General features: G+C 44.0%; 1 protein-coding gene across 3 annotated transcripts in view; it reads left to right on the top strand.

Annotated features, from left to right (window-relative positions):
- AFF1 (ALF transcription elongation factor 1) overlaps positions 1-25,907 on the top strand; it is a 206,500-nt gene that overhangs the window by 21,467 nt on the left and 159,126 nt on the right. The gene's annotated exons all lie outside the window — the stretch shown is intronic.

Genomic DNA, 25,907 nt, shown 5'->3' with positions numbered 1-25,907 from the left:
TAACTCTCCTGATTGAGAAGAGTCCTCAATTAGGAAGGAAGCTACAAGGTGTTAAGCCGATTAACACCTATTATATGGACAGATTTTCTTTGTGTGAGTAAATCAGGGGCCTAACTTCCAGATGCTTACTAGAGAGATTAATGGCTGTTTGCAGTGTTTTCCTGGAACAGTGATTGGCCTGGGCATTGTAAATAATCCACACCTGGATTGTGAACTGGGGAACCAGGAAGGTTTCCTGTGTTTGCCAAGCAAGTCGTTTAAGACCTGATTTACAAGTGTGGTAATGTTTCCTCTATAGAACTCATACTGCATCCCTTTATTTTAGAAAATGGTTCCTAATCATTAAGTTTGCGACATTGTCAGAAGTAGTATTGAAGATGAGTCCCACAGTTTGAGGGGTTTAGAAGAGTTTGGCTTCAGGCTTATTATCCTAGACCTGAGGAAATCTTTTCCAGAAATACTTATCTCCCAAAGGGACGGTTAAATTTGGGGGGAGGGAGGCTAAACTGTCGAAATACTGCATAATTTCCTCCAGTAAAATCCAGTTGAGCTAGTATCACATCTGTGATAGGGCAAGTGGGAGTGTGGGACCCTGCGGTGGGATAGCTATTTTTAGATCTGTGGCACGTTGGTTACTAGGGCAAATTGCTCAACTTCTAAAGCCTCGTTAAAATGGGGATAAGAAAAAAAATGGGGATAAGAAGAAGAATGTGTGTAAAGTGCTTATCATAGGACCTCCTGCAATGTAAATCCTCAGTGAATTATTAATGCCACCACTTTGGCGATGATGGTAGAATGGTGGATTTCAAGGGAGTCAGAAGCTTCCTTAATTCTGAGGGAAAAGGCTTTACTCTTTGGATAGAAGAGATTGTTTTGTTTCTGAGCTACTCCAGGAATAGCATTTGTACAAAGAAGAATCATAGAGGAAACAGACCTTTAAGAACAAAACACAGAGTGTGTTTATTTACAGAGCATGTGGATACAGTTAAAAGTTTTACTGTGGTCTATTTCACATTTAATACTGGCTGCGGGATTGTCCTAAATCACACACAGAGTATAAGAAAACACTGCTGCATGGTATTTTCTTTTCTACAAGTAGCATCGTCTTTATATATTAAAGAAACAAAAACAAAGAAACAAACGCTTTATGGAAGTATAATTTACGTGCCATCTTAAGTATGCAATTTAATGATTTTTAGTAAATTTGCTGAGTTGTGCAGCCATTTCTACAGTCCATTTTCAGAATTGCACTCCCAGTAGATGCAGCTGCCTGCTTCCTACCCCAACCCCAGGCAGCTATTAATCTACTTAATCGTTTTGCCTGTTCTGAACATTACCTATAAATGCAATCGTATAATACGGGTTTGTGTGTGTATGCGTGTGTGAGACTGGCTACTTTGACTTAGAATAAAGTTTTCAAGACTCATGCATGTTGTATAGTATGTGTCAATATTTCATTCTTTTTTGTTTGCCAAATAATCCGTTGTATGACTGTACCAATGTTTTATTTACTCTTCACCAATGATGAACATTTGGGTTTTAGCCACTTTTTGGCTCTTATGAATAATGTTGCACATGTGTTTTCATTTCTTTTGGATAGATATAGAAGTGGGATTGCTTTCTTGTAAGGTAGAGTCATGTTTAGAGTCACCTTTATTTTTTTATTTTTGAAGATTTTATTTGAGAGAAAGTAAGCACGAAAGAGGGGAGGGGAGGGAGAGGAGGAGCCAGGAGCAGACACCCTGAGGAGTGGTGGGGCAGTGAGCAGGGGAGCCCAATGCAGAACTCCACTCTGGGACTCCTGGATCTTGACCCCAGCGGAAGGCAGACACTTCACCAACAGAGCCACCTAGGCTCCCTAGAGTCCTCTTTAGATTATTCTGGGTTCCGGTTCACTGTGCTGGTGGGTCAGTTTCAGATTCATTTGCATGTGGTTTTTCTCTTTGCCTTCAGCCCTGAACTGTGCTAATGCTGAGAGCTGGAAGAGAATGGATTAATATTGTTTACTGCCTTCTAATGGATACTAGTCCAAGTAGTTGACATGATAACTATTTTAGGTGACACTTTGGTCTGGTGATAGATAAAGTGGACATTTAAACTGTTCAGGATTACACCATTTTTTTTTTTTTTTAAAGATTTTATTTATTTATTTGACAGAGATCACAAGTAGGCAGAGGGGCAGGCAGAGAGAGGAAGGTAAGCAGGCTCCCCGCCAAGCAGAGAGCCTGACGATGCGGGGCTTGATCCCAGGACCCCGGGACCCCCGGACCATGACCTGAGCGGAAGGCAGAGGCTTCAACCCACTGAGCCACCCAGATGCCCTGGATTACACCATCTTTATAGGGATCCTAAGTTTATGGTACCTTGATTTGCAGAAGAATCTTTTCCTTCTTTCTGGGAGGCTTCAATGATGATAATCCTTTTTTCCGGGAGCTGTAATAGCCTCTTTAAGAATCTGTGGAACAGGGCTAGGAAGAAGAGCATTTTTGTTCCAGGTTCCTGTGGTTTCTAGAAGCCTGGAGGACATTATTTCGGAATCAGAGTCTTGTTTTCTGTAGCTCCTGATAACCCTGTAAAGTGGTCAGATTAGATGGTAATCGGCCTCTGTGTACTGGAGAGGAAGAAGCAAAGGCCTGGAGAAGTTAATAGCTGAACTTGTGAATCAGACTACGGGAAATGCTGGGGGGCAAGTAGTTTGTTTGGGTTGTGAAATTCTTAAATTACTACACAGAATAACTTTTAACATGTGAGGGACTGTGCAGCTGCATTTCGCCTCTTGACCAACAAGTTCGGATGTCTTCATCAGACGATGCCTTTTTTATAAACCGCAATGCTCGCTGCCACCATTTTTGTTGCTAAAGTTGTAGATGCTGGATTATGTATGTTAATGTAAGTAAGATGTTCATAGATAGAAGGAGAACCTGTCTTATTAAAGCTTCCAGAAGCATGAGGTCATTGAGGACTTCGTGTTAAGAAGAGAGAGTTTAAAGGCAGGGAGGAAAAGAAATCTTGTGCATTGAAGCAGCACTAAAGAAATAATACTGGTTCTGTTTGGCCTTGGTAATCTAATTTAGTATGGACTTAATCAGAGTTCTTGCCTACTCTCTCCTTTCTCTCCTTCACTTTAAAAGAAAATTTTCAAATAAAAATTTAAAGACATTTTTTCATAGAAGTATTCAGACATTACTTTTTAAAATTTATTTATTTGATAAAGAGAGACAACAAGAGAAGGAAGTAAAGCAGGGGGAGTGGGAGAAGGAGAACAGGCTTCCTGCCAAGCAGGGAGCCTGATGTGGGGCTCCATCCCTGGACCCTAGGATCATGAGCTGAAGGCAGACATTTAACGACTGAGCTGAGCCACCCAGGCGTCCCTATTCAGACGTTAACCTTTTCGCATATTTAACATTTCTCAGTATTTTGCTACACTTGAGAAATCTATCCTTTGTCTTTTTTTTAATTTTTCTTCTTTGCTGAAGTAGTTTTAAAGTAAATCTCAGGCATCTGTCTTTTTGTTTATGTTTTTGGTTTTTTTAAATCCAGAAAATCTATTTTATTGCTGTGATTCCTTTGGGTAATCAACACATAACACTAAAATGATTGCTGAGGATAATCATCTACTTTTATTTTTGTCACAAACAGTATCTTTTTAAAAAAAAATTATTTTTATTAACATAATATATTATTTGCCTCAGGGGTACAGGTCTGTGAATCATCAGGCTTAGACATTTCACAGCACTCACCATATCACATACCCTCCCCAGTGTCCGTAACTCAACCCCCCATCCCTATTGTTCCACCCCCAGCAACCCTCAGTTTGTTTCCTGAGATTAAGAGTCTCATGGTTTGTGTCCCTCCTGATCCTATTCTGTTTCATTTTTTTTTCCCCTATGCCTCATAACCCCCTGCCCTGTCTCTCAAATTCTTTGTATCAGAGAGATCTTATGGTAATTGTCTTTCTCTGATTGACTTTGCTAAGCATAATACCCTCTAGTTCCATCCACATTGTTGCAAATGGCAAGATTTCATTTCTTTTGATGGTTGTATAGTATTCCATTGTATATATATAACACATCTTTATCCATTCATCTGTTGATGGACATCTAGGTTCTTTCCATAGTTTGGCTATCATGGACATTGCTGCTATAAACATTTGGGTGCACGTGCCCCTTCGGATCACTAAGTTTGTATGTTTGTATCTTTAGGGTAAATACCCAGTAGTGCAATTCCTGGGTCATAGGGTAGCTCTATTTTCAACTTTTTGAGGAACCTCCATGCTGTTTGCCAGAGGGGTTGCACCAGCTTGCATTCCCACCAACAGTGTAGGAGGGCTCCCCTTTCTCCGCATCCTCGCCAGCATCTGTCATTTCCTGACTTGTTAATTTCAGCCATTCTGACTGGTGTGAGGTGATATCTCATTGTGGTTTTGATTTGTATTTCCCTGATGCCAAGTGATATGGAGCACTGTTTCATGTGCCTCTTGGCCATCTGGATGTCTTCTTTTTTTTTTGTTTTTCTGGATGTCTTCTTTGCAGAAATGTCTGTTCATGTCTTCTGCCCATTTCTTGATTGGGTTATTTGTTCTTTGGGTGTTGAGTTTGATAAATTCTTTATAGATTTTGGATACGTCTGATATGTCGTTTGCAAATATCTTCTCTTATTCTCTTGGTTGTCTTTGGGTTTTGTTTGACTGTTTTCTTTGCTGTGCAAAGCTTTTGATCTTGATAAATCCCAGTAGTTCATTTTTGCCCTTGCTTCCCTTGCCTTTGCCGATGTTTCTAGGAAGATGTTGCTGCGGCTGAGGTCGAAGAGGTTGCTGCCTGTGTTCTCCTTAAGGGGTTTTTTTTTTTTTTTTTCTTTAAGATTTTATTTATTTATTTGACAGAGAGAAATCACAAGTAGATGGAGAGGCAGGCAGAGAGAGAGGGAGAAGCAGGCTCCCTGCTGAGCAGAGAGCCCGACGTGGGACTCGATCCCAGGACCCTGAGATCATGACCTGAGCCGAAGGCAGCGGCTTAACCCACTGAGCCACCCAGGCGCCCTCCTTAAGGGTTTTGATGGATTCCTGTCTCACATTGAGGTCTTTCACCCATTTGGAGTCTGTTTTTGTGTGCGGTGTAAGGAAATGGTCCAGTTTCATTCTTCTGCATGTGGCTGTCCAATTTTCCCAACACCATTTGTTGAAGAAACTGTCTTTTTTCCATTGGACATTCTTTCCTTCTTTGTCGAAGACTAGTTGACCATAGAGTTGAGGGTATATTTCTGGGCTCTCTATTTTGTTCCGTTGATCTGTGTGTCCTTTTTTGTGGCAGTACCATGCTGTCTTGATGATGACAGCTTTGTAATAGAGCTTGAAGTCTGGAATGGTGGGGAAGGGGGTGGGGGGACAGACTGCTTGTAGAATTGAGTTGACTGTATGTCGTACTTTGTGGATTTATCTGTTTGTTAACTCTTAATGTTCTTAACTTGTTCTTGTGTGTCAGTGGTTCTCAAACAGGAATAATTCTCCCCCTACCCAGGGTTGGGAGGACATTTGACAACATCTGAAGAGATTTTTAGTTGTCAGAATCCAGTGGTTCCAGGACAGGAGTGTTGCTAAATATCCTGCAGTGCACAGGATGGCCCACAGTACAAGGAAATTTCTGGCTCCAAATGTCAGCATTGCTGAGGTTGACAATCCCTGTGGTTCTGTCCTGGGTATTTCCTGTAGAATGGAAGTTAGCTGTAAAGCTCAGTTAGAGTCAAGATAAGTCTTTTTGCTAAAAATAGTTGGATAGTGCAACAGTGCTGGTGTTGTTCTGTGTTTTGATCTGGGTGCCGGTTACAAGAGTATGTTTCTGTGAAATGCATTTGTGATCTGTGCACTTTTAAAAAATTGAAATATAATTAACATGCAGTGTTACTAGTTTGAGGTGTACGATATAATGACTCAACAATTCTGTACATTACTCAGTGCTCATTACAGAACTCTACTCTTCATCCCCTTTATCTAGTTCATCTCTCCCCCACTTCACCTCCCCTCTGGCAAACACAGGTTTGTTCTCTGTGTTTAAGAGTAGGTTTTTGAGGTGCCTGGGTGGCTCAGTGTCTGGGATCCAGCTTCGCTTGGGGCTCCCTGCTCCGTGGGAAGCCTGTTTTCTCTTTCTCTCCCTCTGCCCCTGCTTGTGTTCCCTCTCTTGCTGTGTCTCTCTGTCAAATAATTAATTAAAATCTTAAAAAAAAAAAAAAAGAGTCTGGGTTTTCTTTGCCTCTTTTATTCTTTGTTCATTTGTTTTGTTTCTTAAATTCCACATGAGTGAAATCCTACAGTATTTGTCTTTCTCTGACAGACTTCGCTCAGCGTTAGGTCCCTAGGTCCATCCATGTTGCAAATGACAGCAGGAGCTGTATACATTTTAAATGTATGTTATATTCTAATTTTTAAGGTTTACTTGACAAATCCTTACTAGTCATGCTGTGTATTTTTGACTACGCTGTTGGATACTTAGATATGTTAAGAAATCTTTAAATCCTCTTCCCTTTTAAACTTCCTTAATACTCCATTCCATTTACTGCCAGAGAATGAGAAAGATGGCTTAAAACAGATGCCTCGTGACCCAGTTATTGGGATGGTCAAATGTCTGTTTTGGCCAAGCCAGGTTATTTCTCTTGTTCCGGAGCATTGCCCTGAGGGAGAGAACACCTTTAAAAAATGGGTTAAGCTAAGTCACTCGGCCTTTGTCTGAAAGCTTAAAGGAGAGAGAGAAAGTCCCTCCAAAGGAGATGGTTTCAAGAGAGAAGATTGCCTTTTGTGAGCAGTGGAATTCAGGAAAGGGGCATTTGGGGCCGAACGAACCAGCAAAGGTTGGGAATGCATTAGGGATGTGCTGGGAATCCTTTCTAGAAAGTCGTTTTAAAGCCAGCTTCTCTTCCCCCATCTCTGATAAATCATTGGAAGGAAAGGCAATGAATTTTTTCTGACAGTTGGTTCTTGCTGGGGCCGGGGCTTCGTTTGCAAATGAAAGGAGTGCTGTTGGAGTAGTTGAAATCACAATGGGCCTTGACTCTTTTCACATCAAAGTGTAAGAGAATCTCCAGGGGTGATAAATGGGGACTGCTGGACTCATTACTTGTAAACAAAGCTGAGGGGTGACCTTTCCCATTTTTTTTTTTTAATTAAAAGAAAACAGGGTTTCCTAGTGCCGAGTGTGGGGTTGCTCCTCATTGGAATTCTGACTGCTCACACTGAAGAAGATTTCTGATAAGGTCGTGAGGAGGCTGCGGAGGTTACTCTGGGTTGGCTGTGACTCTCAAATACGGGATAAGTGTGCCTGGTCCAGGATGGCCTCGTGGGTCCTCCTCCAAGATGGAGATCTGAGAGCACTGGGTTTGAAGATGTGCCTGTTGCCCTAAGGGGACCACGGCAGATTTCTTGACCTCTGTACCTCCGAGGTGGTTAAGGGCTTAGACACTTCCTCTGCTCCTTTTCCCACCCAACCTCAAGGAAAAATCTCCCTGAGTCCCGTGTGGCGCAGAAAGAGGCCAGTTTTCAAGTGAATCCTCAATACTTTGTAAAGAAGTCCAAAGGCTGTTGTTTTCAATTTTACTTTTAAAGGTGAAAGTTCTATTCCTTTTTTATTTGTATAGTGCAGGGCTTTGCATGCAATGGAAGCCTTTCACCGAAATGATGGTATGTGAACACTTCATGTTCAGTGTTTCTGTTGAAAGCGATGCTGTTATGAACACTAATAATCTAGCATTTTATAGAACCAAAGCCCAAATAAATATTAATAAATCCAGCCCTGCAGAGTTGAAGGTCCACCTTTGGTAAACTCCCTCCCTTGTGTACCCAACTCCCCATCAAGCTTATCTCTTGCTGGGTTTTCACCTGGCTTCTTTGTTAGTTAGTCTAAGCTCCAACCAGATGTTAAATTGAAGGTCAGAGACTGCCCTTTGTAACTCCATTGGAACTTGTAAGGCGCCGGGCATCCAGGACTTCTAATGTGTTTACTGACTTTCCAGATGTTTGGTAATTGCCTTCTGAGTGTATCTTCCAAACAAGTGGTACGACTTGAAAAAGGAACAGAGGTCACAGCTGGAGGGGAGCAAGCAGGTCCCTGGACGCTGTGTAGAGAAGCAATCCTCCAGCCGGGCTTATTCAACCAGAGATAAGAGTATTGGAGGTGACCATAATCTGATATGGGAATGCTGAGTTTGTGGGAGAGGCCTCTCTTAGCATTGCCTTTGTGAGCTCAGATGCCAATAATGGCTAAGGTTTGAGGAGCACAGAGACCAGAATTTGTGCTAATATGTCTTTATTTGATAGGCATGATTTCATTTCAATCTTGGTTTCCTGTGAGGGTGTATTTTACAGATGAAAAAAGGCAAGGAGACGCTCACTGACTGGTTGGTGGTTGATACTCAGGCTACCTTCCTTTTATCACCAAACCCTGTACCCTTAACCCCCTGGTCCATGTTGTTTTGGCAAAAGCTTGTGGCAGGGAAGCACGTTCTGAGCTCTGATTTGAAACTGCGGCTTGGGCCAGAGATCTTCTGGAGCGGACTGTTGGCTTTTCTGACACCATGAAGGAGTATTACATCAAAGGCTGCTCCTGGGACAGTGTGTCAACCTGGCTTCGCTAGTTACAGAAACATGCATCCAGAGCTGATTTCTTAACATTGAGGTGTAGACGGTGGAGAAGGGACAAGAAAGAAGGTGTGGTCCTGGGGTGACTGATGAGCCAACGGCAGGAAAAAGATGAATTGAGGGACAGAGGTGGTGCCTAGCCTAGGATAAGTTTGGATCTCCCTCGCTTGCCTCTAGTGAAGCTGCTGTTGTCCTCCCGGTGAGATGGTGTGTGCTGTCTTGGAGGGCACCTCGAGGTCTGTAGGGCATGGCACAGATGTCAGGTGGTGGCCTGGTAATAAATCAACATCTCAACGGTTAAAAGTTGTAGCAGTTCTCATTTCAGATTATCTTTTCAACATCCGGTGAGACTTAGTTTCCTCCAGTGTGCGCGTGATGACTGAGATAGGGAACTATCCTTAAGAATGGAGGTGTTGATTCGACAAAATATTTCATAAATGAGAGCTGAGACTATATCTTGTCTAAGAATTATGTTGAAAAAGATGTGCTAGCTTGCAAAAAAGAAACAAAAACAAAAGACTTGAGAGCATAGGCAACGAGGGGAATGAGAGGGGAGGATATTTGGAACAGATCTTAGTGTCAGTGTTACTTTTCCTTTCTGTCCCCATGTCCTCAACCTACAGTAGCGACCCAGGTGAGTGCAGGTCTTACCGGGCCCACTGAGAGTCTGCCATTGATTTTCACCTGGAGGCAGCTGAAATTTAGGGGGAAAAGTTTGCTTTAAAATCCGTTAGATCTGGGGACGCCTGGGTGGCTCAGTTGGTTAAGCGGCTGCCTTCGCCTCAGGTCACGATCCCAGCGTCCTGGGATCGAGTCCCGCATCGGGCTCCTTGCTTGGCAGGGAGCCTGCTTCTCCCTCTGCCTCTGCCTGCCACTCTGTCTGCCTGTGCTTGCTCTCGCTTCTCTCTCTATGACAAATAAATAAATAAAATCTTTAAAAAAAAAAAAATCCGTTAGACCTGGGCTTGAATTCTAGCCCCACTAGATTGTGTAATGTTGGGCAGTTTACTTAACCTCTCCAAACCCCACTTCCTTCATCTGTAAAATAAGAATAATGATGTGAGGCGCCTGGCTGGCTCAGTCAGGAGAGCACACGACTCCTAATCTTAGGGTCGTGAGTTCCAGCCCCATGTTGGGCATGGAGCCTACTTAAAAAAAAAAAAAAAAAGAAAGAAAGAAAGAATGACAAGAGATACTGTATTTTTAAAAAAAAATCCAGCAGTGTGCCTGCAACGAGTCAGTATTTAATAAATACTAATTTGTTTCCCTTTCTGTTGACCTGCCTTTGAGAATTTTAGTGTACAGGGCCTAGAGAATTTGTATTCTGTGATGTTCCTAAAGCACCTTTAGGGTTTTATTTATTTATTTATTTTTTAAAAGATTTTATTTATTTATTTGACAGAAATCACAAGTAGATGGAGAGGCAGGCAGAGAGAGAGAGAGAGGGAAGCAGGCTCCCTGCCAAGCAGAGAGCCCGATGCGGGGCTCGATCCCAGGACCCTGAGATCATGACCTGAGCCGAAGGCAGCGGCTTAACCCACTGAGCCACCCAGGCGCCCACCTTTAGGGTTTTAAAGTCTGGGCTCCCCTGGGCACTGTTTGGGAAGTAGGCCTGCTGTGGTCTTGAGACCCAGCTCTGGAACACCTGGTGAGTGACGGGGGTCTGGCCGTGTGGCAGTGTGTGACCTGCCTAATCACATGTTCCTGCAAACTGTGGGCTCATGATTGAGATTCATATATATATATATATATATATATATATATATATATATATATATATACTTTTTAAAAAAGTATATGGGCTGCTTAAGTGAGCATGAGAATGGTTTTTGTTTGTTACTGTGGGATTTATATTACTGAGCATTTGGGTAATTCCTAAATGGTAGGTAACACGTCTCATTCATGTCTCAATAAAATCCTCATCTCATATTTCCTGTTAAAATGTTACATTAAGAATATAGTTTAGGGGACACCTGGGTGGTTCAGTTGGTTAAGCAACTGCCTTCGGCTCAGGTCACAATCCCAAAGTCCCCGGATCAAATCCCACATTGGGCTCCCAGCTCCACGGGGAGCCTGCTTCTCCCTCTGACCTTCTCCCCTTTCATGTGCTTTCTCTCACTCTCTCAAATAAATAAATAAATAATCTTAAAAAAATATATATATATATAGTTTAGGGTATCCATCAAGATAAGTATGCCTAATTATGTAGAGAGGATATTTAATAATACTTCTTACCTTTTTATTTTAAGGAAATATTTTCTTAGGGTTAGTTTTATTTTATTTTTTTTCAATATTTTATTTATTTATTTGACAGAGAGAGACAGCAGAAGAGGGAACCCAAGTAGGGGGAGTGGGAAAGGGAGAAGCAGGCTTCCCGCCAAGCAGAGAGCCCAATGCGGGGCTCAGTTCCAGGACCCCAGAATCATGACCTTAGCTGAAGGCAGATGCTTAACAACTGAGCCACCCAGGAGCTCCTGGGTTAGTTTGATTTTAAACGAAAAGTCTTTTCTTTTCTTCTGATAATCCAAGATCCGCTCATTCATTCAGCAGTGACTTACACAGATAGGGCCTTGTGTCATAGTGTCTCCCAGGAGCTAGGGGTAGTGGGTGGCCGGGAAGGAGTTAGGATGAGAGTAAGTTGTTAGCTGGTAGGAGCCCATACTAGAGCTTGCATTCTAGTTAATAATGTAAAGGTATTACAAGTGTTCTTTTTTTTTTTTTTTTTTTAAAGATTTTATTTATTTGACAGAGAGAGAGAAATCACAAGTAGGCAGAGAGCCAGGCAGAGAGAGAGAGGGGAGGAAGCAGGCTCCCTGCCGAGCAGAGAGCCCGATGCGGGCTCGATCCCAGGACCCTGGGATCATGACCCTAGCCGAAGGCCGAGGCTTTAACCCGCTGAGCCACCCAGGCACCCCACAAGTGGTTTTCATATAGTGCTTTAAACTTTTTAATTTTTTTTAGGATTTTACTCATTTATTTCTGAGAGACAGAAAGAGAGAGAACGCACACTTGCCCCCAAGGAGGGGAGAGAGAGAATGAATCTCAAGCCTACTCTGTGCTGAGTGTCAGGCCTACCCAGGGCTCCATCCCACAACCTGGAGCTCATGACCTGAGGCGAAACCAGGAGTCAGATTCTCAACCAACTGAGCCCTGAGGGCACCCTAGTGTTTTAAACTTTTTTCAAAGCATTATTAACAGTCCGCTGTTGCATTTTAACCTCCTAGGTATCTTATAAGGTGGGTAGGCTTAAAAAAGTGAAATGGTTTGCCCAACATCCCTGAGTTAATAATAAAACCGTCCTCTTAAATTGGAATGAGTTTTCTGTCACTTTCCAGCCTCCCCTTCACCCCCAGTCTTTCTTTCTCATTCGTCCAGGTTCCACTGAAATAACACCTCTTTTAGAACTCTGGTCCCCCAAGAAACGTATTGCTCTTTTTGTGCACTCTGACCTTGGTCCTTTCCTCTGTGCCCCAGTTTCATTATTGCTTCCCTTTTCCAGATTCACCCTTCAGTACCTGCTCTGTTCAAGTAGACTCTGTTTCTCCTTCACGGGAAGCAGGGTGTTAAACTTGGCCAGTAGAGGGTACTGGAGGGATGGGGGGTGCGGTCCTCTCTTCCTGGTGGCAGTTGCTTCTCTTTCTCACTCCCGCTGTCCACGTGTCCGTGTAAGCACCCCCATGGTGGGTGTGCCCAGACCCAGTGGTGCTCAGTCTCACTGCCCACAGGCTTCTTGGCAGCTTTGCAGCCCTTGGCTTCCTCCTCTCAGTGCAGACACTGCACTCTCCAGGCCTTGTGCCTGTGGCAGTGCCCAGCTCCGGCTCTGCACCCCAGATGATGGTTCCCTGCTGCTCTGTTAGGACTGTAGACCAGTTCCAGCCAACTTCCCTGCCACCCAGCAGGCTGCCGGCACGCCCTTGCCCGTGACCTCCCAGCTCCACTTTTGGGGAGGGAGTCCTCTTCAAAGTTTGTTCCTCCTTGGGTACCCTCTCTCAGCTCTGGGTACCCTTAGAATTGTCTTTAATTCCCCTGTGAGGGGTGCCTGGGTGGCTCAGTCATTAAGCATCTGCCTTCTGCTCAGGTCATGATCCCAGGGTCTTGGCATCGAGCCCGCCTCCCGCTCCCTGCTCAGCGGGAAGCCTGCTTCTCCCTCCCACCGCCCCTGCTTGTGTTCCCTCTCTCACTGTGTCTCTCTTTGTCAAATAAATAAAATCTTCAAAAAAAAAATACTGTATTTTTTTTTCTATTTTTCTATGAAATTTCTGTTCATATTATTGTGTGGTTTCTCTTTCCTGATCAGACCCAGAAGGATACAACCTCTGGTGCTTATTTTCCTTTGTCTCAGTGTTATTTCACACATCTGTGTAAATTGTTAACTACTTTTACAGCAGAGGCCTGTTTCATCCCTCAGGATTATCTCTGTGCTTTGCAAATAACCTGTGATTAATGAATGATTGAATTTGCCTCTGTTGTTGCTGTCAGAGGGAGAGAGAGAGAGAGAGGGAACCGTAGTTATGGGTATTCATTTGCTCTTTATGGCAAAGATAGCTCAAAGTTCTTGCTGTATTACTAATGCATTAACTTGGTGTTTCTGTGAAATCTTGTCACAGATGGGGCAATTACTTGGTGACCCAATTATCAAAAAGTACATTTTAAGGCCTGTGTGTAAAGTCTTCAGAATTGTGTAAACAGTGATTTACTGCTACCTATTTATCTTCATTGACCTATTAAAAACATATTGCTAAACCAAACAAAAACCCAAATTGCTTTAAAGTATGGCAAGCCTTAAAAATGCTTTAAAAATCGCATGTATTTTCCTTTTCAGGCTAATTTGTCAGTGTCATCTCCCAGTACCGTTGTCTGTTTGGGGCCAGTGTGTTAGGCTTGGGTTAACACTCAGGTTCTCTACATGCACTGGCTAATCCTTTTCTCTCATCAACCGTTGGCAAAAGAGGAGTGAAGGGTATGACCCATAGGGGAAAACATCTTTTCCCTCTACGTGGCATTCTGAGTCTGTGTCTAGGAAAGCAGTGTAGCCAGAAAAGCAGGAATATTGCATGTATTTTGAATGTAGGTCCTTCGTTATGGTTCAGAAAGGACATGTTGATAACTCGGTATCATTAGGAGGCTAATGGCATTTTTGAATCAGTAGGAGTTAGTTCTGCCAGTTTGCTGACTGGCCTTTTACCATGGGTCGATTTCAGCTCCTGGGTATTGGCCTGCACCTTCCCTTTGCCCATTCCCAGTCTTCTCCATCAGTGTTTGTCTGTCATTGTCCAAGTCTCTGTACCTCTTCCCTGTTCCATCCACTCAGATGACCTTTTTACATACACTAAAGATTTCTCTCCTTTATGAAGATAGAATACATTAAAACCCTCAATTTGAAATGCTAGAGGGTAATTATTTGTAGGAAGAAAAATTGTGTTGTTCCTTTTCATAAGGATTCACATCTAGCATCCTTTGAATCAGGGAATGGGTGTGGTTTTGGACTACCTTTCCCAGTATCTCTTTGTAGTAAGATAGTGTCTTGATAATCTGAGAAATAGATGTAGTTTCTTTGGAATATATGTAACCTGGACAGAGGAGCTCAGTGTATTATTTTACACTTCAACAAATGTTCAGCACCTGCTATGTCCAGAGTGCCACCGAGTAAATAGGGCACATGATGGCATATTGTCTTCCCTCTTCCCCAGTAACATCCCTGGGATGCTCATGATGGCTCATAAGCTCTTTACCCTTCTGACGGGCCCCTCCCACTTCCACACACAACTTCTTTCTTTCCTGCTTAATAAAAGTTGTCATTCCTCAGCCCTTTTTCGTCGACTTACTTGCTTCCTTCTTACCACATCTTTTCTCTGTACAATCTCACTGTGGCTGTCCTACCTAAGGTAGGTGACTCCCCATCTAGATTTGTGAGCCAGAACTGCTGCTACACCGCCATCATTTCCCTCTCCGGATTCCTCTGTCTCTCTCAAGGTGCGTCCGGCGCTGTCCGGCCTGACTTCATCGCTGCTCCTCAGTAGGAGGAACCGCATTGAGCTAAGAGGTTCCCCATACGCTCATTTTGCTTCTTTCCCTAAAAAACTTAAAAGGCTCCCTATCATCTGCTGTTTATAGTTGGATTCCCTTAATGGGGCACCCAAACCTCCATCCCCAGGGTCTCGCCTTTTCTTCAAGTCTCATCAATTTTTCCACCAACCCTGGTGCTTAGCTGTATAGAAGTTCTCTTTGCAGGCTTTTGTCTTTCAAATTATGTGCTTTGGGGACGCCTGGGTGGCTCAGTTGGTTGGGCAGCTGCCTTTGGCTCGGGTCATGATCCCAGCGTCCTGGGTTTGAGTCCCACATCGGGCTCCTTGCTGGGCGGGGAGCCTGCTTCTCCCTCTGTCTCTGCCTGCCACTCTGTCTGCCTGTGCTCGCTCTCTCTCCCTCTCTCTCTGACAAATAAATAAAATCTTAAAAAAAAAAAATCTTCAAATTATGTGCTTTGGCATACACTGCCTTTACTTCCTTCATCTCTAAGTGCTGCCCAGGAAGTACAGGGCTTTGCCGGAGCATATGGAAAGGGCACCTAAATGCAGATTTGCAGAATAACCAAGGCAGACTTCTTGGAGGAGGAGAAGGCAGGGCAGATAATGAATATATGTTTGTTTAAGAGGTAGTCAGTTGAAACAGTTGGGTGGTGGAATGGGGAGAAGAAAAATGTATTCTACGTAAGAGGAAACACACTTGGGAAGGTTTGGGTTAAAAGCAAACAAACATAAGGCTCCTTTGAGAAACTGAATAAATTTCAGTATAACTGGAGAATAGAGTACCAAGCCAGGAAATGATCTGGTGACCCATGCTAAGAAATTTGACTTTGTATTTAGGGGAAGTCCTTAAAGAATTGTAAACGGGTCAATGGTTGACATGATTTTAGAAGGTCACTTATCAAATGGAGAATGGAGTGTAGTAGGGCAGAAGAGGACACAGAGAAACCAGTTGGGGGCCTATTAAGTGGTTCATGGGAGAGCTGGAAAGGACCACATAGATTCTGGATAATTTTGGAGAAATAGTGACAAAGAATTTGTAGGTAGTTGGGCGGAAAGGATGTATAAAAGAGAGCGGTCAAGAACAACTCCTCATTTTTTGGGTCTGTTACTGGGAGATGCTGCTGGCAAGGTGGGGAAGACTGGAAGGGCTGTAAGTCTTTGGGGGCGCGTTTAAGCTTGAGATTCCTAAACACCTCCTTGGAAGGGGAGATGTCAAGTGGGGAGTTGGTTATCTAAGACTGGAGCTCTCTGGGGAAGGTCTGGACCTAGGATACAGATTTGTTTAGTCGAAATTGGACCACTATTATCCATGAGATTTTCTTGGGAGAGTGAGAAAATGAAAATGCCCAAGAAGAGGAAACGAAGTAGCAGGAAGTTTCAAGGAGCTTGAGAAGTAAAAGGAAAGGACTGTGAGGAAAAACAAGGGAGTGCTGGCTTGGGGGCCAAGAGAAGAGAGCATAGGAAGGATGGCTCAGCATATCAAATGCTGTTCAACTCTTGGTTCACTTACCTGCGCCATGCAGCTCCTGCTGTCACCTGTCACCTGTGGGCAGCAGTGGTCCCCCGTCTCTTGAAGATACTGCCTGTTATTATGGCATTTATTTCCTAAATTGCTGTGATGCTTCTTTACGAGATTCTGAGATCAGACTGCTGATTTAAGGGCTGTCATCTTTGTGTCTCCAAAGACTGGCGTTATACCTGGACTGAGAAGATGGTGAGTAAATTGATATTATATATATATATATTTAAGGTTTTATTTATTTGAGAGAGAGAGTGAACAGCTAGAGAGAGCACAGGCTGGTGGGGGAGGGGCAGAGGGAGAAGTGAGCTCCCCGCTGAGCACGGAGCTTGCCAAGGGGCTCTATTCCAGGACCCCGGGATCATGATGTGAGCCGAAGGCAGACACTCAACTGCCTGAGCCACCCCAGATGCCCCATAAATTAATATTTTAAAAACAAATGAGAATTCACCTCTACCATCAAGAAATGGTCATGGCCTCTTAGCGGATTTGCCTGCTTTTGTCTGGAATCAGGGTGTGTTTTTAAATACATCAGCATTCCTTTATATATAGTGCTTTGTAGAATTCTCTGCGTTCACAATGGTAGAAGTATGACATTTTGACTGTGCCTGGTTCTTGTGATGGACAAAGACCTCAGCATCAGGACTTTGTGATACAGGGGCTTACACTAGGGGAGTATGGGAAATGGCAACTCTTGTGAAAATAAGCTGGTCGGTGGGTGGTGCGTGAGCCGAAGGAAGAGATTTATGAACAACATCCTGCTCTGGGATCACTGCTGGAGGCAGAACAGGGGGAGACATTTCCGTATAAATCATGACGGCAGCTCAGGAAATAAAGTCTGCTATTGGAGGGTCTCACAGGGACCTTTTACGGATCTCTTCTGCAGAACACATGGGTGAAAGAGAATTGATAGGTGGTATTCTTTTTGAGTCTGTGTGGGGGTTAGTGCTTGGTCTGAGGTAATCCATCTTTCAGAAGGAGAGAAAAAAGAACAGGAGAAAACAGAAGGCCCGAGAACTATCTGTAGCTTGTTAAAATGCTTGTTGAATTGTAAAGAGAGTTGAAGGGGCCCTTTGGTAGGAAGCAGAAGATTGTGTCCATTGGTTTCAGGTCTTAAGTGGTACCCTCTGTGTGGAGTTTCTCCCTGTTCCTTCATTGATCTGCATCAGTTTCTGCTTGAGTTTCAGGATGTGTAGGTGAGATCCTAATGTCTTAGCCCAGAGGGCAGATTATTTGGCCTGGGGAAAAAAACAAAACAAAACAAACCCAAGAAACTCTGTTTTTGTCTTTTCAAAATAAAAGACACAGGAATCATTCCATCAATAGGGGGTTGAATTCTAAACTAGGATATACCTACAAAATAGAAGAGTAGCTATTAAAAAAAGTAAATCATATTAATAGGTAAACATGGCATGATACAGTGTATGAATTGCAGAATAAAATCAAAAGATATGATTCTGTTTTTATGAATAGGAATGTAGGCATACATAGAATGGCTCTGGAAGGACATTACCAACCTTTGCAGCGTTAATTTCGTTGGGAATAGGATTATTTAGGATGCCCAGTAGCATGACTTTCGTTTTTTAAATTTATAAACGTATGGGTAATTTTTTTTCTTAATGTGCATGTATTATATCAAAATGAAAACACTTTCTATATAATTTGAAAAAGTGAGGGAATGGTCTCTTCTGTTATGTTCTTTTTTTTTTTTTTTTAAGATTTTATTTATTTGACAGAGGCAGCGAGAGAGGGAACACAAGCCGGGGGAGTGGGAGAGAGAGAAGCAGGCTTCCCACTGAGCAGGGAGCCCCATGCGGGGGGGGGGGGGGGGGGCTGCATCCCAGGACCCTGGGATCATGACCTGAGCCAAAGGCAGACGCTTAACCACTCAGGCACCCAGACACCCTTTTTAATTCCTTTCTTATTTTTAAATTTATTTTAAAAATATTTTATTTATTTATTTGAGAGAGAGAGCGCACGCGTGCGTTTGCACAACATTCAAGTGGAGGAAGGGAGAGGGACTAGCCGACTCTGCACTGGTTGCAGAGCCGGACATGGGGCTTGATCTCCCAACCCTGAGATCATGACCTGAGCCAAAATTAAAATCAGGTGCTTAACCGACTGTACCACCCAGGTGCTCCTCCTTTTTTTTTTTTTTCTTTTTAAAAAGATTTTATTTATTTATGAGAGAGAGAGCAGAAGCAGGTGTGAGGGGGGCAGAGGAGAGGGAGAAGTAGGCTCCCTGCTCAGAAGGGAGCACAAGGAGGCTCGATCCCAGGACCCTGGGATCATGACCTGAGCTGAATGGAAGGCAGCTGCTTAACCGACTGAGCCACTCAGGCATTCCTGTTCTGCTACTTCCAAAGGAAAGTTAAAATGTTGCCTGTTCACTTATTCAGCCAGTAAATATCTGTTTGTTTTGCATTCCAGGCATTATTCTGGGCAGTGAGGCTACAGGAACAAATAAAGCCAGCAGGATCTTGCTTTCCTGGAGCTCATGTCCAGTGTAGGGAAAGACGAAGAGTAAACATGTAACAGCTCTGGGTTATGAAGGCGCGTAGGTGGGGTAAGCAGTGTCAGATCTGTGCAGGAAGGTGGTGCTCTATTGTATTTTACATCAGACAGGCTTCTCTGATGCGGAAATGTTGGAGACCTGAAAGAGCGTAAACCCGAAGATGACTGGAGCCTGGGGGTGGGGAAAACTTGGCAGGGAGGGGGAGTTTGTGCGGAGGCCCTGGGGCAGCATGTGTTTCGCATGTTGAGCGAGGCAGCCAGTGATCCTGGAGTGGTGACCAGGGGGAGAGGGATGAGGTCGGAGAGAGCCAGCAGGAAGCCAGATTATGTAGGGCTTTTAGGCTGCTGGAAAGTTGTTGGGAGTCAGATGGAGAACTATTTTTGACAGGAGGAGTAGCAGTGTCAGCATGTCCTTTTAACAGGGTCCCTCTGGAAAGCTTTGTGGCATTTACACTGTGGTGGGCCTGAGTGAAAGACCCTATCCCTGCCCTTGGTGGGGGCTGTGCTTCCTCCTCACTCCACAAGTAGAGAGAATTAAAGGTTTGGTACAGGAACGTGAAACATTACAGAGCAGGCCCCGAGTTTTCCTGGCTGTCACTTTGGCACTCTGTCATAGAGATAAGGGTATCTAATCTGGGACTTTCCATTTTCTGATGTTACAACACGTTATTTTTAATAGTTAGATGTCTGATGAATTATTATGGCATTAGGCCCAAGATACTGTACTGAATTTCCAGGGGTTCTAGCCTCAGTTGTCAAGATAATACTTCTGATCTAGGATGTTTGCTAGAATTTTGAGTCAGAGTATGACTTAGTGTTGATTCCCCCTGGTGCCCCCCACCCCCGCCCCCAGCAGGCAGCAGGCACCTACACATTGAGTGGTTAAACTTACCTTGGAACTATCTGTACCTTGAGTGTGCATGTTAAGGGTACACTTACTTACCATAAAGCTGGTAAATTAAAGAGTTACGTCATCAGAAGCTAGCATATCATGGTCTCCTGTGGGCAAAGCAGTGTGCCGTGTTCTTTAAGAGCTATAATAGAAATAGCAGTATTACCCCCTTAAGGTGTTTGCAGTCTGTTGGGTACAACAGGCGACAGCACTAATGTTGTTACAGAGTTGCAAGATGAGAACTGGAAGTACGCAGGAGGTAGAGGTGACTTATGAGTGGGGGAAACCGGAAAGGCTTCATGAGCGAGGTAGTGCTGGAGCTGGGTATTGGAGTTTGGAGAGGACCAGAAGATATTTCGGACCCAAGGGACAGCCAAAGGAGTGCCATGAAAGACGCAGGCTTGGGGGAAAAGGTCTGTTTTCAGCTGGAATCAAGTCTTTGCAGGAGGTGAAAAAGGGAGGCAGTGGATGCTGTGGGGTCATGGTATCTGAGCCCAAGCTGTTGTATCAGTACAGTGGCTGCTGGCCGGCCATGTGTGGCGCTTGAAACGTCGCTGGTCTGAACTGAGATGTCCTGGAAAAGAACAGAACAGGCAGATTTCAAAGACTGGTCTGGAGAGGAGAAAAAGTAAAACAACTCATCATTAACTTTGTATTGGTTAAAAATCAAACGAGGAAATTACTTTTTGGTTATATTGGTTTTAAGTGAAACATTATTAAAACGTATTGCCCTGGTTTCTTTTTACCTTTTTAATGTGGCTGTTGGCAAATGAAGACTTACATTGGTAGCTCCCATTATATTTTTATTGGTCACAGCTAATCTGGGTTAGGCCGGCTAACCCTGGAAGAGGGAGTGGACACGGGGTGAAAAGCGAGAAGGAGAAAGAAAACCAGGAAAGGAGAATCTATAGGATTTACCTTAGTGGGTGTGGGATAGGTCAGTGATCCCCCCTGAGGCTCTGGCCTGTTGTTGCCGTGAACTTAAAGGAGTGCGACTGCACTGCACGGAGGCGTTGGAGGGGGGAGGACAATGATGATTTCATTAGGTCCTGTTGATCACAGGCTGTGCTGTAGGGAGATTAGCTTGGCAGCAAAATGTGGAGCTGGCAGGACCTGGAGGTGGGGAGACCAGTTAGGTTGGGTCCCATGCCCATCACAGCTGGCTCCTGCAGCCTCTTGGAGGGGAGGGTGGGGTGAGAGCATGTTCTGTAGAAATAACCTACAGAATAGCTTTGTAGTTGATGCTGAATTTTATACTGGGCTTCCTGTTTTGTCCTCAGTCCCTGTCTTTTTTTTTTTTTTTTTTCTGAAATTGCCACACCTTTTATCATAGGAAAAAAGGAAGTGTGCAAATTGTGCTGTTAAATTAGAAAAACTTTAATGCAAATATTTGGACTAGTGTAGTAACTTCTCTTTTTCTTTATTATTTCTGGAAGCAAATTGCTTGGTAAAGAGAAAGGAAGTATCCAAACAACAAATTTGTCAAGCTTTATTTCCTAGAATCACAGTGAGGACTGACAGAGTTTTTATCAGGGAAGCCCTCCTTTTTGAGAATTGTTTTCTTTCATTCATTCAGCAAGTACTTATTAAACACTATGGCAGGGGGAATGTTGAAATCTGTTGCATTTGGGCACCTGAGTGGCTCAGTCAGTCAGTTAAGCATCTGCCCTCAGCTCAGGTCATGATCCCAGGGTGCTGGGATGTGGGGAGCTGCTTCTCCCTCTGTCTCTGCTGCTCCCTCTGCTTGTGCTCTCTCTCTTTCTGTAAAATAAATAAATAAAATATTTTTAAAAAATTTGATGTATCGAAGATGATATCATCTTGGTTAAAGTGGTGCTATGGCAGATTTCAACTTCTGGGTTTAAGTTTGTGTGCATTCAGTGATTTATATTAAGTGTAAATAGCGGTTGTTCCACCATTATCATTTTGGTAACTGTGAAGTTGCTTTTCTCCTAGGATTTTAAGGTGTTAGGAAATGGCTTTAAGAATTGCTAACTTGTGGGGCGCCTGGGTGGCTCAGTGGGTTGAGCTGCTGCCTTCGGCTCAGGTCATGATCTCGGGGTCCTGGGATTGAGTCCCACATAGGGCTCTCTGCTCAGCAGGGAGCCTGCTTCCTCCTCTCTCTCTCTGCCTTCCTCTCTGCCTACTTGTGATCTCTCTCTGTCGAATAAATAAATAAAATCTTTAAAAAAAAAAAAGAATTGCTAACTTGTGATTTCCTGAAAGGATGGTATTTCTTGTAACTAAGAGCATTCATATAAAATACAGTGAAGGTTAACAATGTGGAGTCACAGGAAAGCATTAGTACACACTTAAGAGAAAAAGCTGGATGGTACATTTTGGTCATGTAAATCAAATTCAGAAAGGAATTTTGATGCCTAGCTAAAAACACTGGTCCTGATACAAAAACGAGCTTTCAGGTTGTGGCATAGGAGATTCTGGCTCAGACTCTAGGCCTTCTTTCTTTTCCTTCCATCTTGTGAATGTTATTGGCAGTGCTGGTTGGATTTTTGTAATCCCTTTATCTGTCTGGAATGACCTTTCAAAAACCACAACTGCAGGGGCGCCTGGGTGGCTCAGTGGGTTAAAGCTTCTTCCTTCAGCTCAGGTCATGATCTCAGGGTCCCAGGATCGAGGCCCACATCGGGCTCTCTGCTCAGCGGGGAGCCTGCTTCCCTCTCTCTGCCTGCCTCTCTGCCTACTTGTGATCTCTGCCTATCAAATAAATAAACAAAATCTTAAAAAAACAAAACAAAACCCCAAACACAACTGCTTGGGGGCACCTGGGTGGCTTAGTTGGTCAAGCTTCTGCCTTCAGCTCAGGTCATGATCTCATAGCCCTGGGATCAAGCCCCGCATCCCTGCTCGTGGGGGAGTCTGTAATTCCTTCTCCCTCTGCTCCTCCCCTCCTTGTGCTCTCACTCATACTCTCTCTCTCTCTCTCAAATAAAGAAATAAGATCTTAAAAAAAAAAAAAATCCACAATTCCTTTAAAAACTTTGCCTAGATCATTACTGCCTAAAGAGAAATACTGCCATGTCTCACTGCATCCTGCTGGGCTGCTTTCCTCACCTTTCTTGGGCTCCCTGCTATGCAGAACACCTTTTCACCAAGTGCTGCCTCTTCTCCTGCCTCTGTGTTTCTGGCCATATTGGTTCCATGCCTTGAATGATCTTCCAAAACTACTTTTTCCCCCAGGGAAAATCCTGTTGGTCCTGCCATAACCTTAATTTGGTTTCAATTCAGCATTTATTGAGGTGGTTCCATGTGTTGTATGTTGGGGATGCAAAGACTTTTTGTTTTTCAAAGATTTTATTTATTTATTTAACACACACACAGAGATCACAAGTAGGCAGAGAGGCAGGCAGAGAGGGAGGAGGAAGCAGGCTCCCCACTGAGCAGAGAGCCCGATGCGGGGCTCAATCCCAGGACCCTGGGATCATGACCTATGCCAAAGGCAGAGGCTTAACCCACTGAGTCACCCAGGCTCCCCTGTGTTGGGGATTCAGAACTGGTGAAGACTGTCTTTTTCCCAAGAAGTTAGTAGTATAAGGAGGCAGGTATGCAAATATTTATTAATGCCCCTAAGTGCTAGGGTTAGGTGTTGGAAGTACGACAGAATAGACATTACGTTTCCTGCCCCCATGAAGCCTGTGTTCTGGTGGGGGAGAAGAAATCAGATTTTAGAAACTGTGAAAAACCCCTTTAATCTGAGAAAGCAAGTAACTTGGGAGGATAGGGAAGTCAATTTTATTTTTTCTTTTTATTTTATTTTATTATTATTTTTTAAAGATTTTATTTATTTACTTGACAGACAGAGATCACAAGTAGGCAGAGAGGCAGGCAGAGAGAGAGGAGGAAGCAGGCTCCCCGCTGAGCAGAGAGCCTGATGAGGGGCTCAATCCCAGGACCCTGGGACCATGACCTGAGCTGAAGGCAGAGGCCCCTACCCACTGAGCCACCCAGGTGCCCCTTCTTTTTATTTTCTTTAAAGATTTTACTTATTTAAGAGAGAGAAAAGATTTGTGAGGGGTGACTGAAGGGCTTTCCAGGCAAAAGCAGAGGCTTAAAACAACTTGTGTTCACAGAGTTTAAAGTACTTTGGTACTCTGGGCCCCTTTGATCATCGAGACCCCCTCATGGGGCTCCCTGTTCGGCGGGAAGCCTGCTTCTCTCTCCCACTCCCCCTGCTTGTGTTCTCTCTCTCAAAAAATAAAGTCTTTTTTTTTTTTTCTTTAAGATTTTATTTATTTTGACAGAGAGAGACACAGTGAGAGAGGGAACAAGCAGGGGGAGTGGGAGAGGGAGAAGTAGCCTTTCTACTGAGCCAGGAGGGCTCAGTAGAATGTAGGGCTCGATCCCAGGACCCCGGGATCATGGCCTGAGCTGAAGTCAGCCTCTTAATGGCTGAGCCACCCAGGCGCCCCCAAAGTTTTTATTTTTTTTTTTTAAAGTACTTTGATACTACTGATATTTTATAGTGTAAGGAGCCTAGAGGTAGGAAATGAGGCTGGGAAGACGGGGGAAAAGTCAGGGGCTCTGGAGCCAGAACCAGGCTCAGGTATCAGCGTCTGGCATTCTCACTCACAGGATAAGTTTTGGTGATGGTGGTGGTGGGGGGGGGGAATCTGTGCCTCAGTTTCTTCATCTGTAAAGCTGAGGTGATAGCGGCCAAATCATCAGGTTATTGTAAGGATTAAATAAAGAATCTATAAAGTACCTGGCAGAGAGTCGAGCAGAGCAGGTGCCCACTCACTACAGGGCTGCTGCTTGTGGAGTTGGTGCTGCGGGGAGAGAAGCTGGGACCCGCCGCAGACTTGTCACGGGGTATCTGCTTCGGAACGACTTGATCATTTTGGAGTTTGTCAAATAGCGTTTTAGAACAAGCAGGAGCCTGTGTGTTGGCGGGGTGGGGGACGGGACCGGGATGGTACTTTTGTGGATTTTCTGACCTCACCTTTTCTCCTCGTTCCCTGCATGATTACGTGTTCCTTCACCTGTGTTCCCACACCATTTTATCTCGGTGGTGGCATGTTCCCATTGTACTTTATAGTTTGTGTTTCTCACACTAGACTGAATTCCCCCGGGGTGTCAAGGGCTGTGTGTTACTCATCTTTGCGTGCTCCTGCCAAGGACAGGGCTTGACACTGGCCCAGGCTGGGCACTCAGGAGGTGGTGGTTGAATTTATTTGAAAGGTTTACTAGGGAGTTGCCCTAACTTATAATTCAGGAGAAAGGTCCTCCCATGGAAAAGTCTGGGCATGTTGCTATGGGAGGGTGTTTTTATTCTTTAACTCACCAAGTATTTATGGAGAGTCTATGGCACACAGTGCTGTGGGGGAACAAGGATGAACCAACTGTGTACTCTGCCCCAGGTTGTGTTGACTCTTCCACTTTTAATCGTGGGTGGAGGGGAAAAGTTAAGTGGTTGCTGAGAGGTTTGATGAGAAATAGTCTATGGAGTGGTGTGGTTGTATTTTTTTTTTTTTTTTTTAACATTTTATTTATTTATTTGACAGCGAGAGAGCTCGCAAGTATGGCGGAGAGGCTGAGGAAGAGGGAGAAACAGGCCCCCTCGCTGGGCAAGGAGCCCTGCCTCAGGGCTCCATCCCAGGACCCCAGGGCTCTATTCCCAAACATCCCCAGACCTTGGGGCTCCATCCCAGGACCCCAGGATCATGACCTGAGCCAAAGGCAGATGCTTAACTGACTCAGCTACCCCAGTAACCTCTGTATTGGGATTTTTGTTTATAAGTATAATTGCTTCAGTCAAAGAATCTCAGAATTATTTGATTTTTTTTTAATGATGTCTCATTGAAGCTAGGTTATTTTTCATTTTACATTTCCATTTTTTGTCATGACAGAATCTGTTTAGTAAACTGCACAGTGTGAAGTCTGCAAAGTAAGCCTGCTCACTTCTCAATTTTTAATCCTGAATAGAAATTACTCTGCTCATGTGGGATGGGGGATATATCCTTGTCATTGGGCCAAGTACCTTTCTGATCTCTTTGTTCTTGGACTTAATCCATAAACAGCATTGGGTTTCATGTTTGATGAGGAGTACCTAGTTATAGGTTGTTGTTTTTTTTTTTTTTAAAGATTTCATTTATTTATTTGACAGATAAAGATCTCAAGTAGGCAGAGAGGCAGGCAGACGGGGAGGGGGAAGCAGGCTCTCCACTGAGCGGAGAGCCCAATGTGATTCAGGGCTCCATGCGGGGCTCAATGCAGGACTCGATCCCAGGACATCAGGACCCGAGCCCAAGGCAGACGTCTAGCTCACTGAGCGACCCAGGCACCCTGAGTGAAGATTTTCTTTGAAAACTCTTATTC

This window comes from Mustela lutreola, chromosome 1 (assembly GCF_030435805.1).
Source record: "Mustela lutreola isolate mMusLut2 chromosome 1, mMusLut2.pri, whole genome shotgun sequence".
Lineage (NCBI taxonomy): Eukaryota > Metazoa > Chordata > Mammalia > Carnivora > Mustelidae > Mustela > Mustela lutreola.
The sequence above is the reverse complement of the archived record's forward strand: the minus strand, read 5'-3'. Positions and strand labels throughout refer to the sequence as shown.